The following is a 12,131-nucleotide window of genomic DNA, read 5'->3' on the forward strand; positions in this document are numbered from 1 at the left end:
CATGTAAATACCCAAAAAATGTTTAGTCTGCGCCAATAGCCAAAAGTGGGTTTTTCAATATAGGCAACAAAACCGCGATATTTTGTTGTTGCCCGTGTTATTTGAGACAAAATCTACCCCAAAATAGGACATTCAAGCAGTTTGGGCGCAACCAAGCTATCCGTTTTTCTAAAGGACTGTATTAAGTGGGCTAGTTTGTTTTTAAACGCATTGCATTAAAAAAGCTCTACTAGCAGTCTTAGCAGCCTGCGTGGGCCAGAAATGTTTCAACAAAAACTAACCCGGCTCCTTTCTTGCGTGACGCAAAATTGAAGTAAACCTACAACAGGCTGTGAATGGGACCGTCACCTATTAAAGCAAAAACGTAGAAAAACACCCTAAAAACTTTAGTGACGGCTCACACTGTTTCAACTTCTCACTGCGCCCTTCAACACCCCTGCAAAAAAAATTGGATTTTGCTCTCTGAATAACTTATGCGTGCAATGATACCTTTCCGTTCTAGGTCACCCACTTGTTTGTATAACCACCGGCATTTTATCTTCTCAAACAGATTCAGTTCGAAAAAATTGCTCGTCTAAGGAAGGCCTGGATGTTTATCGGAACGACAGCTCGAGTGCGGAGTTGACAACTGAATTTCGATAGTGCCATTAGTGAGCGTGACATATTCGGGACCAGGCGCCGAGCTCCTTAGATTCGTCACTTTTAGATCTAAAGCCAGCGGCTTTTATTTTGCAGTCCAGATTCACGTATCCTTTTTATGTGGGCGTGATAAAAAAAGATTATAGTTGCCTCTCGCACTTATTTACTTGTTCTACATGGAGGCATCCGATACGTCCCGACGTCAAGGTTACTGTGTACGTGAGCGCACACCGGAGGATTGAATTTTTCATGAGCCTCTATGGACGTTTTCCGAAAAAAAATGTCCCTATAAGCGGTGAAGAGACTAAAATGTTGAAATTTTGGTGAAAGTAGCTAGCTTGGTGCATCCGTGGCGGTAAGAGTGGCCGTTTTACCGCAGACGCTTGTGTACACATGGACAACCGGAACGGTGCCGGCGCACATGTATTTGCCGCTTGACGGGCACTGCACCTGGTACATGTTACACAGAGAAAGCAAGTACTGAGGAATTTATTCGGCAGGCATGCTGGCTGATTAAATTGAGGTTGCCGACGTTGTGACGCTATATTGCAGGGTAAACTGCGCCACAAGATGAAAATACATTTGAGAAAGAAAAGCAAGCGGTTACACAGAAAAAATGGATACAAAAATTATGAATAAACAGACTTAATGAATAAACAGCGCTGAACTCTTTTTTTTTTTCGCGAGGCGATTAAATGTTTCTTTTTTTATAAATGTTACGGCATGCACACCAAAAAAAAAAAGGAACCAATATTGTTGCCTCGAGTGCTCAAAACCCGCAGTTTTACAGTAAACTCCCCGACAGCTGCCACCCACGCAGCATTAAGATGAAGAGAGCACAAAATGCAAAGAAAGTATACATAGATATATAACCTGCTAGGCAGTTCTGCGTAAGGAGTTAAACAGAACCACGCATGCTCCATAAATATTCAGCATGTCGCTCTAAACCAGCAAGTCCCGGAAATTATAGGACATAATAGACAGCTTTTTACTCAGCTTTCTTTCTCAGCAGTTTCGCAGTTCTAACAAATAAGGCATTATTCAAAAATCCAAATACCCGAAAACATTTTCCCACGCAAGAAACATTTCGCTTTAGTAATTTCTTGAGTCGGACAGCGGCATGAAATGGAAAGAAAAAAAGAAGGTGGGGTAGAAATCAACAAATAACACAAGTATGACAATTAGCGTACTAAGAGTTTAGAATTTCACCCTATGGCTATTATTTTAAGGAGCAGCACTGGATCATGGCAACATCTAACAAATTTATCCTGTAATTCGTTAGCACTGATTTTTTTTTTTTTTTCGAGCGCTGCAAACCAGTGCGTGTTTACGGTGCAGGTGATGTCATTAGCAGCAGCTGTTGCAGCGCGCGCGAAGAGTGGCATTCTCGATGTGTGTTGTCCTGTGCACAGCCGCGACGCAGCCTTGTTCCAGTAGCCTCGGCAGCCTTCCCCGAAGAGAGTTCATCCAAGGGCAGTGATAAGCGACGCGACGCAGAGTGGCGGTCGCTGACGAACAACTACAGGGGGCGTGTCCACCCAGCTGCCGTAGCAGTGCTCTTTTTCCAGCATACGCACGCCAGCAAGGTCGACAAGCGGGAAGGGTGAATGGCAAGTTAGTGAGCGACAGAATGTTCCCCAATGTTGTTCGTGCGCTGGGATAGTTCACCACCAGAACTATACTATGTCAACAAATTCTTTTAAAAGGTATCTCAAATCCCCACTTTGTTTGAGGGGGGCGAATCGTAGTGTGCCGTTTTCAACCTTTTTATTGCGCCAAGTCGGAATTTATGGCAGACTTTAAAGGAACACTGATGATAGTTGTAAGAGTTGTTTATTCACCTTATCTCGTTAACGTTTATAATATCTCGATGACATATTCAGCTTCTTTTTACAATTGAAAAGCTTGTGTCGCCACGCTAGTTCCACTCACAATTCCCTCCCCCCCCCATGATTTGGTCCCATCTGAGTGCTGAATCTGTGGTAACGTCAAGTATTGTAACAACAGCAGCAGGAACAACAACAACAATAATCTTTATATATAATGGTAATATTTTATCATATATCAATACAAACACACTCTCGCAGTACTTAAAAAGAACGCCTCCTTTGCAAGGGCCAAGGCGGACACATAACTATCTTAAACAGCGCTTAACAACACAACGACGAGAAAGACGGGACACAAGACGGCGCTGGCTCTCAATTAAACTTTAATCGGAAGAAAACACACATATATACAATTATACACCACACGTGTCTCTAAACGTCATCACTACACAGCGGTGCACCAACAATCTTACCGTAGCACTCTCCCCCCCCCCTCCCCCCCTCCCCCCCCCCCAAAACACAACCTAAGGCATCGTCTTTGACAGGAAGGCAAATTCCTTATCGTGCAGTGTCACAGAAGCATTACTAACGCACTTCCCTTCACTTTTTCTTATATGAAACGCTTCCACCAACTCTCTTGTCAACTCGTCATCGTGTCTCCAAAGAATACACGTGTCCTTATACACTGGGTTGCATTTTTCTTGACTGTTTTCCTCGCGGGCCTGACAGTCCCGCGTGATATGTGCAAATGGATTATTCTTGAGAGAAACACGGTGCTCCATGAGCCGTACATTGACGCACCTGCCTGATTGGCCAATGTACATATTACCATATGAAAACGGCAAGGAGTATACGATGCCCGTCGAACAGGGAACAAAAGGTGGCACATGTTTCACATTGCACCCGCTGCCAGTTTTCTGTCCTGACAACTTATTTTCCACCATTTTACATATTATACCAAGTTTATTCGGGGCCGAAAAAACACCCCGAAAGCCGTAACGACCGGCTACATTTTTCAGGCCATGTGAGATACGATGCATGTAGAGGATAACAGCAACGCGGTTTCTTTCAACCGGACGGCCATCTTCACACCCCGCGGCTTTATTCACGGCTTTGAGTAGCTTCTGTGCACTCCTGCGCATTATTCCCTCTTCCTCGTCGTTGTGTTGTTAAGCGCTGTTTAGGATAGATGTATATCAACTAACCCAGCTGTCGATTCTGTTGGTCACATAACCAATATAAGCCTCTTCAAAACTGTGACCAAATAACTGAACTTGGCCTTCGCAAAATGTTGGAATAACCCAATTTAAAAACAAAATAACTATCGGTGGTACGTCGCGTGGCGATTTCGAAACAGCTAGCCATACTCTCCAACAAGGTCGTGATCACATAGCAGGAAACACATAACGACCTTCAGTACACATAACAAATACAAAATCGAAATAACGAGAGAGCGAGAGACCCCAGGCGGCGTTAAAGTAATTTATGCCTGTATTTGACACCCACGCTTGACGGCAAATTAGCCTCGCTCGATCGCCCCACCACCGTTAGCTAGGCAAACCAGAGTTCCTGGGTGCGAATGCGTGCATTTCGAAATGGGAATGTTGCGACAAGAGAGTGTCCCTAGGCAAAGAACAGAAGCTTTCCGCGTGGGGGCATTGATTTCACAACTCGCACATTCAGCCACGTCACGCGCACCGTTTCCCATTTATCACCCACTTTTGCCACGTTGCATTCTGTTTACGTGCGCTCCTTCCGGAACATTAAAATCAGAACGGCGGAACGGGAAAGTTCTGTTCCCCTTCGAGCGCGAAGCGTGAATTTTGATCGCGAATTTGACTTTTCAGGTCCGTTCCCTTCCTGGACGGTTTCAACTAATATAAATTATTTCCAAAAGAAACTTTCTCCCCCACCGAACGTGCTGCCGCCAGGTTACAAAGGGAATACTTGTTGAGGAGCCGTAGGGTTTGTCTGGGTTGATTGAAGCGCCGCCTAAAGGGCGCGAACTTAGACACAAAACTTCAGTCATATAACGCTTTTGTCAGGCTTTCTTTAGAGTATGCGTCCACAATTTAGCACCCTCATACGGCAATGTTGACTGATTCCCTGGAAGCAGTCCAAAATAAAGCAGCCAGGTTTATCTGCTCTAATTCTCGCTATCAAAGCGTCTCGTTACTGAACCACAATTCGACCTTTCCTCCACTTGTTATGCGCAGAAAGTTGTCCCGCCTATCCTCATTTCACACTTTGTATCATAGTGACACGTCGTTTTCCCGAAGCCTCACTCACCCAGCTCCTTCCGTTTCTGTTCGTATCGACCGTGAGCACAAGATCAAACCAATAGTTCCGCGCACCAAGAAATACCAGTTCTCACCCCTTACTTTGCGCATAAATGAATGAAATTCTCTACCCACCAACACCGTTTAATCACGTTCTCCACGTTTGCGCATAAATGAATGAAATTCTCTAATCACCAACACCGTTCTCTACTCCTTCACCTATTAATCACGTTTCAAATCTGCTTTGAAATCCTATTTAGAAGCCGGTGATGATTTATAGCCAGTCTTTCCATTTCAATTGCATTATGCGCGTTGACAATGTGTGCTTGCCTCTCTTTAACTGTGTTACATGTTTTTGCTGATTGACTACTTTGTTATTAGTAATGTTTTCTCATCAGATGTACTGTTGACACTGTTGTACCAGGTTGATTTATCCCCCCTTATGTAATGCCTTTCGGGCTCTTAAGTTGTATAAAAAGCAAAAATAACGAATGTTCCATTCAAAGAAGCTTGCTCCACCTAGGCTGATTCGCCACGATAGTTCAACTGACAACTGTGCGACATTAAGGTGTGTACGCTCACCTGTCATCAAAACCTGTCTGCAACTTGGGGCAAAACTTTTTCATCGCGCTGCTAACTGTAATACGCCTGATTACCTCATACGGTAGAGTGACTAGCCAAGATTAATGATGTACCAGTGTTCGAAACCTGAATAATTAATCCTTTTTTCCCTACTAACTTGGCAGTTTTTTAGGAAGTTGTACAGCACTTTTTATAACCCTATATGGAAAGTTTTGATTAGATGGTTATTTTTTTAACTATAGCAAACAAAACTTTTTACCTAGAATGTTTCCTATGAATTATTCCCCTGGTTGCAGTTTCCCGTCGTTATACGTTGCCTAATATTATCAAATTACATCAACGCGTTAAGGGACATCTAGTAAACAGGGCGTTGGTTTGAAGCGTTACTTTTTTTCGATAATTTGTTCTGCTACCAAAGATAAGCACATGCAAGAATAAATTCGGTAAGCCAACCGACACGAATGGCTTGCCGCTGGTAGTAGAAGTTTAGTGAATTTCAGTAAACAGGTGTTACAAAAGTACAAACTTAACAGAAAAGGCTCCCCAATTCGATTGCTGTACCGGAATCCTCCAGATTCCCCCAGTTGATGTGTGTTGGAAACTGGCCGATGAGTGCAGCTCTAGCAAAAGTCACTGCAACAATTCGGTGAACACCTGTCTTGTAAAGGGCTATTTATTTGTGGATGTTAATGTATCGTTTTAGAATGACAGTCGCCCCTGGTCTTTCAATATCGGGCAATTCAAATTAACAAATTTAGCAGCCGTCGCAAGGCAACTCGATGACTATTTCAATATCTGATAACTCGGATACCTGCATTATTCGAATAAACACTATATGTCCCGTGGGGTTTATCGACTAAAGCTTCCACCAGTCTAACTTTTTATCGGACGCCTTGGAACAACTCGGCGCCATCAGGAGTGAGCAATTCACATTATGTGCCTGAGGAAATTCTGCACTAACCGGAACTTTCTGACCAAGTGCTATCCACACGCTCCCAGTGACAGATAAGGAGTCGCTAAAAATGTTTGGCCTGTATAACCGGCTCATCGGACAAAGACCCTGTGTGCGTGCTCAAGCCGAAATTTTGTTTCCCTTTCACGGTTCACATTCGTAAGTTGTTTTTAGAAATTTATTTCATCATTATGTCACCAAACATTTCGACATATTTTTAAACGGAAGACCTGTAACTTTACGGGAAAATTATTGTTACCTACATGTTTTGTGGCCCATAAACCAGAAATGGGTATTAGGTCTTCGGAATAGAAGGAAAACACAGATGTTATTCCCTCCCAGGCAGTGTGCGGCCTTTTCCATCAATACAACCTGGTAAAAATACCTCCGCCAGCAAAATTATCGCGTTTTCTGCGGAACCAACTTCAATTCTGGAATTTATCGTGGCGAAACCATGGGAAGCTCGCTATGTAGGCAGAGGCTAGCGATAATAAATGACCACCTGGGGTTCTTTAAAGTACTTTAAAATATAACGCCCCCCCCCTGAGCCTTTCCATTCAATCTCGAGTGGGAAGCACATCTGATCAGCTTTGACCTTTCCTCCCAGCATAGCCTGGTGGAGAGGGCCTGGGTGACCAGCGCAGGCCCAAGTATCCCAGACGGGAGGAAACCCCCACCAGGCGGGTGCCCGGACATCGGTACCTGGGCTCGCGTGAATAAAGTTTACTCTTCATCCTCCACAATGAAGCCGCAGTTGCACTAGCAAATGGAAGCAGCAAATTTTATGCACCCATCATAATTTCTTAGCTAATATTGCACTGCAACAATGGGGGCGGATTTAGCAAGGGCGGGATGTGTCATGTCTGCGCAATGGGAATCTCGAATGTTCGATTTGTCTTAAGTTTAAATGTCGCCATAACAGGGAAATACTTTTTGGGCGGAGCGAAAAGGGCAAAATGAGATCACCGTGACACCATGCCCAGATGTACCAGCTCGGAAAATTATGTGAAAGAATAAATGAAACATGCTGTCTTGTTCGCCTACTCCAGCCTGTGGCAGGAACACCACTAGTAGGGTATCGCATCGGCCGGCTTCTCGCTGATCCCTCTATTAATAACGTGCCATTACCATAATGAGAACTAGCTGGACACTGGTTATACTGCCAGGACGGAGTTCCACTAGTGCTTGGTCGAGGGTCGACAATCATTAGCTCGTGCTAACCGACCTGAACTTGACGAGCAAGTGACTCGCCAAAGCAACCAATCATGTGCACGTCATCTCTAATGAATATAGAGTTAAAGAGCTGCTGCAACTTTCACACACAGCGGGAGATGTCTACTCACAACCCGTGTCTTGTGTACCTGCGAATCGGATTCTTTAAATACGTCTTCATGTCCCTTCATACTTGGTGTGCTTTTTGTTTTTGTGAGTATGCTGCCGGGAAGTTTTTGTTTTCCGCCGGACGTATTTTATGACGTAATCTATGCATGGATGCGGTAAAGCTGGACAGCTCTGAACCACCCCTTTGACCTGTGGAAAAACGCATTTGAGCGGCGCTATCTCATAAATACTTTCGTTATCTCTCCATGGTTTATTTTCCGGTTTACTTTGCAAACCCTGCCAGAATAACGCCAAGCAAGTATTACGCCATATGCAGTTACTTTTTTAAACTTTTGTCTGCGACTTGAAAATGAGTACACGAGCCCTGTAGCCCAAAATTCATTGCCCCGTTTTTTTTTGTTTTTTTTTTGAGAATTAGTGCCTGATTTGTTCCTGTCATATCGGGGCAACCAAACCCAACTAGCTGCTAACGAAAGATCTAAAAGGTACACGACTACCTTACTTGCGTTGCGATCAGTCTAAATGGTGAAATAAATGTGTGGTGTTTCCTGATATCAGAAAGAAATTTTATTCAGATATTTGTTTCTTAATATTATCAGAAGAAATGTGCATTTGGTGCTTCCATGCTCATAAAAGTATCACAATTTTTCATGTCGAACACCCTGCTGTCCCTTTATTTCACTTTCTTGCACGGACATACTAGTTATGGAATTGCCACATAGGCCAATACCTTCTAATATCACGTCTCATCCATTCAAGACAAGCGAAATCAAGCAATAAGAATGATCCGCTGGAGCCCTTTTTATTCCAACGAGCCAGCACTATTCCGAAAACATAACATTTTGTGAATACATAGACTTCTTTTCAGTATAACTTATTACTGCTGCTTATCAAATTATTCGATTACCGGCAAACTCAACATTCACGCTTGATGCTTACTCAGAACACTAGTATATAGGTTTTCGGAAACCGGAATATTTTATTGTCACTTGTTGACTCGTAATTAGCAAAAGCAAAAAACCCATTTCAGTGATTTTTTGTTGTGTAAGTACCATCAGCAGAGCGCACCGCTACATGCTTGTCTTTTTGTTTGTTAAAGTGTTAACTGGACGTTCCACGCACACGAGCGCATTCGCGCTGTTCACCTGTCATCCCCATACTTTATAATATATTTTCTCTTCCGTCCTCCTGTTTTTTCCTCCCTGTTCCCATTTTCGTGTATTCACTGTACACATCTATTTTTTCCTTGTCTTTTCCTTCTTTATGACTTGAACTTTGAATTGCTTCTGTGAGTTTCTCTGCGTTTTGAAAGAGTACGTCGTTTCGTTTCCTGGTGCATTGTTAATTTGGGGGATTTATTTCCACTGTGTACTTATTTTTTACTGCAGTGTTCTTTAACACCTGCTTCTGCCCACACATCAGCTTGTTACAAGAGTTTTGGAGGCTGTGTTTGGTTATCAGCCGTTAGTTACACATTTTTAGAGCAATAACATTTATTCAGTTTATTTTGCTGACAACCTGCATATTAAATGATTTTTTGCATGTATCTTACCGGGGTACTGTCGGGATCCTGCGATTTTAGCGCCCTTGTATGCGTGACTCCGTATTTCATGGTTTTATTACTGAAACCTATTACACTAAATTTAGTTTCATCATATAAAGAAATTATTTTTAAAAGCGGCGTTTACGGGCGCAGACTTTTACGTTTTTCACACGCGCGGTCAAAATAGTTTCTAAACTTTAGTGGAAATTTTTCGGTTGACGGCAGGTTATTATTGCTGATAAGATAACTCGGCCCTTTTTTTAAAAAAAAATAATGACGAAGCCAGGTGCATGATCACATACCTCAGTCAAGAAGAATTCTCGCGTCGTCGCCTGCTTGTGCGCTAATTGCAATTTCACTCGCAGAGTCGTCGATGAAATCCAGTCAAGAAGAAGTTTTCCGCTTTTCGTTCGAAACTGGTTCACCGCACTCACACGCTATGCTCACTCCCGCAGCAGGATTCCTCTTCTCACCTCCACTTGGGGCCACGCGGAGAACCCGCAGAGCGCAAGACTCGAGCGACCCGCGCGCGAACCGAGATTTAAGCGCCGGCGAGTGCCCGCTGCTTCCGATCACAAAACAGCACGCTTGCCGCCTCGGACGGCGCCAGTTTCCGTTTCCGCCCGCGCGGGAAATGAAGGCGCTGTGTCGCGGCGATCGGGCATCCCAAGCCACCTGCTAGTATCCCCCCGCCTCCCGATGGCAGAAAGTTTCAGCGGACCGTGAAACACTGGCGGCCCCTATCGCCTGTTTCAGGAAGCGCTGGAGCGAAGTCTGTGCGCGCGCCGCTAGAGTTCCTGGACATAGATCCTTCGACCATCTCCAGGCGCCGCTAACGCGCCGCAAGCAGAACGCGAAATTCAGGCAACGCAAGTTGGTTCGCTGCCTGGTCGGCTTGGTCATCTTCACTCCCAACCCCCTTCCACGGGCAAAAAAAGTATGTATGTATGTATGTATGTATGTATGTATGTATGTATGTATGTATGTATGTATGTAAGCATGCATGTATGTATGTATGTATGTATGTAAGAAAAGAAAACTTCGAACAAGGTAGAAACCACGATTGTTGCCAACTTTTCAGCAGAGACTTGCCTTCATCAGGGCGCCTGAAGAAGGCAAGTCTTTTTGCTGAAACGTTGGTAGCCATCGTGGTTTCTACTTTGTTCGAAGTTTTCTCTTCATGTGTTCTCTACCATCTTCCAGGTTTTATTGTTCCCTGTATGTATGTATGTATGTATGTATGTATGTATGTATGTATGTATGAATGTATGAATGTATGAATGTATGTATGTATGTATGTATGTATGTATGTATGTATGTATGTATGTATGTATGTATGTATGTATGTATGTATGTATGTATGTATGTATGTATGTATGTATGTATGTATGTATGTGCGTCCGTTCATGTGTGTGTGTGCGTGCGTGTGTGCGTATGTGTCAGTGCTTGTGCCTGGGCGTGTAACATACCTGGCGTCACCAGGCTTTATATCTGCCCATGGCCTCCGCGATCACCCCGTGCGCGTTTTGCTCCGGCCGTCCCAATTAGCCGGAGAGAGCGTAAGTTGAAAAGGGGCGTGGCGGCGTCTTCCGCAGCACCGCGGCGCTCGCCAGCAATGCATCAACTAGTCCGCGGCAGCTTGGCGCAAGCGAGGAAACGCGCGTTTTCGCAGCGTGCAATCAAATTGAGTCGAGCAACCAGCTTTAAAATGGCAGGTACAAGACAATAACAAAAAAATTTGTTATGATTAACTTAATAATATGAGGCGCGCAAGTACAAAGGTTAAGCAGCAATCATACAAGCGAAGCGCACTCGGTTCTGGCGCTATATGCGGTTTGGCGTCCCTATTTTGATTTTTGTTTAGATTTGTCGATGTGTATTTCGACGCGGCGCCCTTCAGAAACCCCTCACGTCCTCACCCAACATTATTTACAAGAGTGGCGACTTGCATAAGCATCTGTCGCATAAATGCAATATTAAGATTGTTTCTGATTGGTATGCATGTTACGATATATTTGTTGCCGCGGCTTTTTAAGGCAGGCTTAGAAAATGGTAAGCATGCAAGTCCGACACAAACCAACGGTGATACCTTCAGACACCACCGTCCATTGCAATGCAGTGCCATTAAGTATTTGCGATGTTTTAGTAAGCGCTTTGTGAACTAATATAGTGCATTTGCGCGGCGGTTAAGAAAAGCAAATCGTAGTCTGTAAAAACAACGCGATGTATCGTAGCATATAATTATCGTGGGATGTGCTACTTATTATTTGTCTCTGTTTGCAATTGAGAATGCTTTTTGCCTGTATACCTTCGCGGGCAGATGGCTCAACTTGATTGGTGGTTCAATATGAATTCATGAATTGCATGTGCTAACTCCGCTATTTTTTTTATTTTGTAAGATCACTTTAAATTTTTTTTATTTTTTATTTTTGTTGTCTTTTCTGTTTTCAAGTTCCATTCAATTAATTAGCTCCATTTACGCTATATTGAATATATTAAACATCTTATCATGCGAATTATGCACTTCTATGCAAAGGCAGGGGTTTACACGGTTGGTCGTTCGGACGTTATTTTTGTACGTGTTTCCGTAGTTCTTTTCAGTGCTTTTTTATTTTTGTCTTCCTTTTTTGGAGGAGGCGTATGAATGCGGTTTTTTTTTTATTTTGTAAGCTAGCTCAGTTATAAATACTTATTTCCTGCTTTTGGCTCTTTTAAGATTCCGTACGACAAATCGTCTCCGTTCACACTATTATAACGATTAATTACACGTGTTAACTTCGCCAATTATACATTTTTTGCGTAAAGGCAGGGCGTTACACTTTGGTCAGTTTTCATGATTTTTTTTATTCTTGCTTCCTCGCTAATTTGTGCCAGAGCTTTTTATTATTTTCTTCGCTTTGCACGGGAGATGTAAAGAACTCATTTTTTTTTAAATTCGTAAGTTCACTTTTATAATTCTGTTCTAGGTT

The 12,131-nt window shown here is 43.3% G+C and overlaps 1 protein-coding gene across 3 annotated transcripts in view; it reads right to left on the minus strand.

Moving 5' to 3' along the window:
• The window catches only part of LOC144174232 (adenylate cyclase type 8-like), a 485,526-nt gene that overhangs the window by 194,831 nt on the left and 278,564 nt on the right, over window positions 1-12,131 (minus strand). Inside the window, exon 1 of one of the 3 annotated variants that reach the window (XM_077702795.1) lies at window positions 9,465-9,775. The exons of the other annotated variants lie outside the window; for them this stretch is intronic. The gene's annotated coding sequence lies outside the window, so the exon portion shown is untranslated. Of the gene's footprint in view, window positions 1-9,464; window positions 9,776-12,131 lie in introns of those variants that run through there. 3 annotated transcript variants of the gene reach the window in all.

This window comes from Haemaphysalis longicornis, unplaced genomic scaffold (genome assembly GCF_048455015.1).
Source record: "Haemaphysalis longicornis isolate Haplotype H1 unplaced genomic scaffold, Haemaphysalis longicornis Haplotype H1 scaffold_3, whole genome shotgun sequence".
Taxonomy (NCBI): domain Eukaryota; kingdom Metazoa; phylum Arthropoda; class Arachnida; order Ixodida; family Ixodidae; genus Haemaphysalis; species Haemaphysalis longicornis.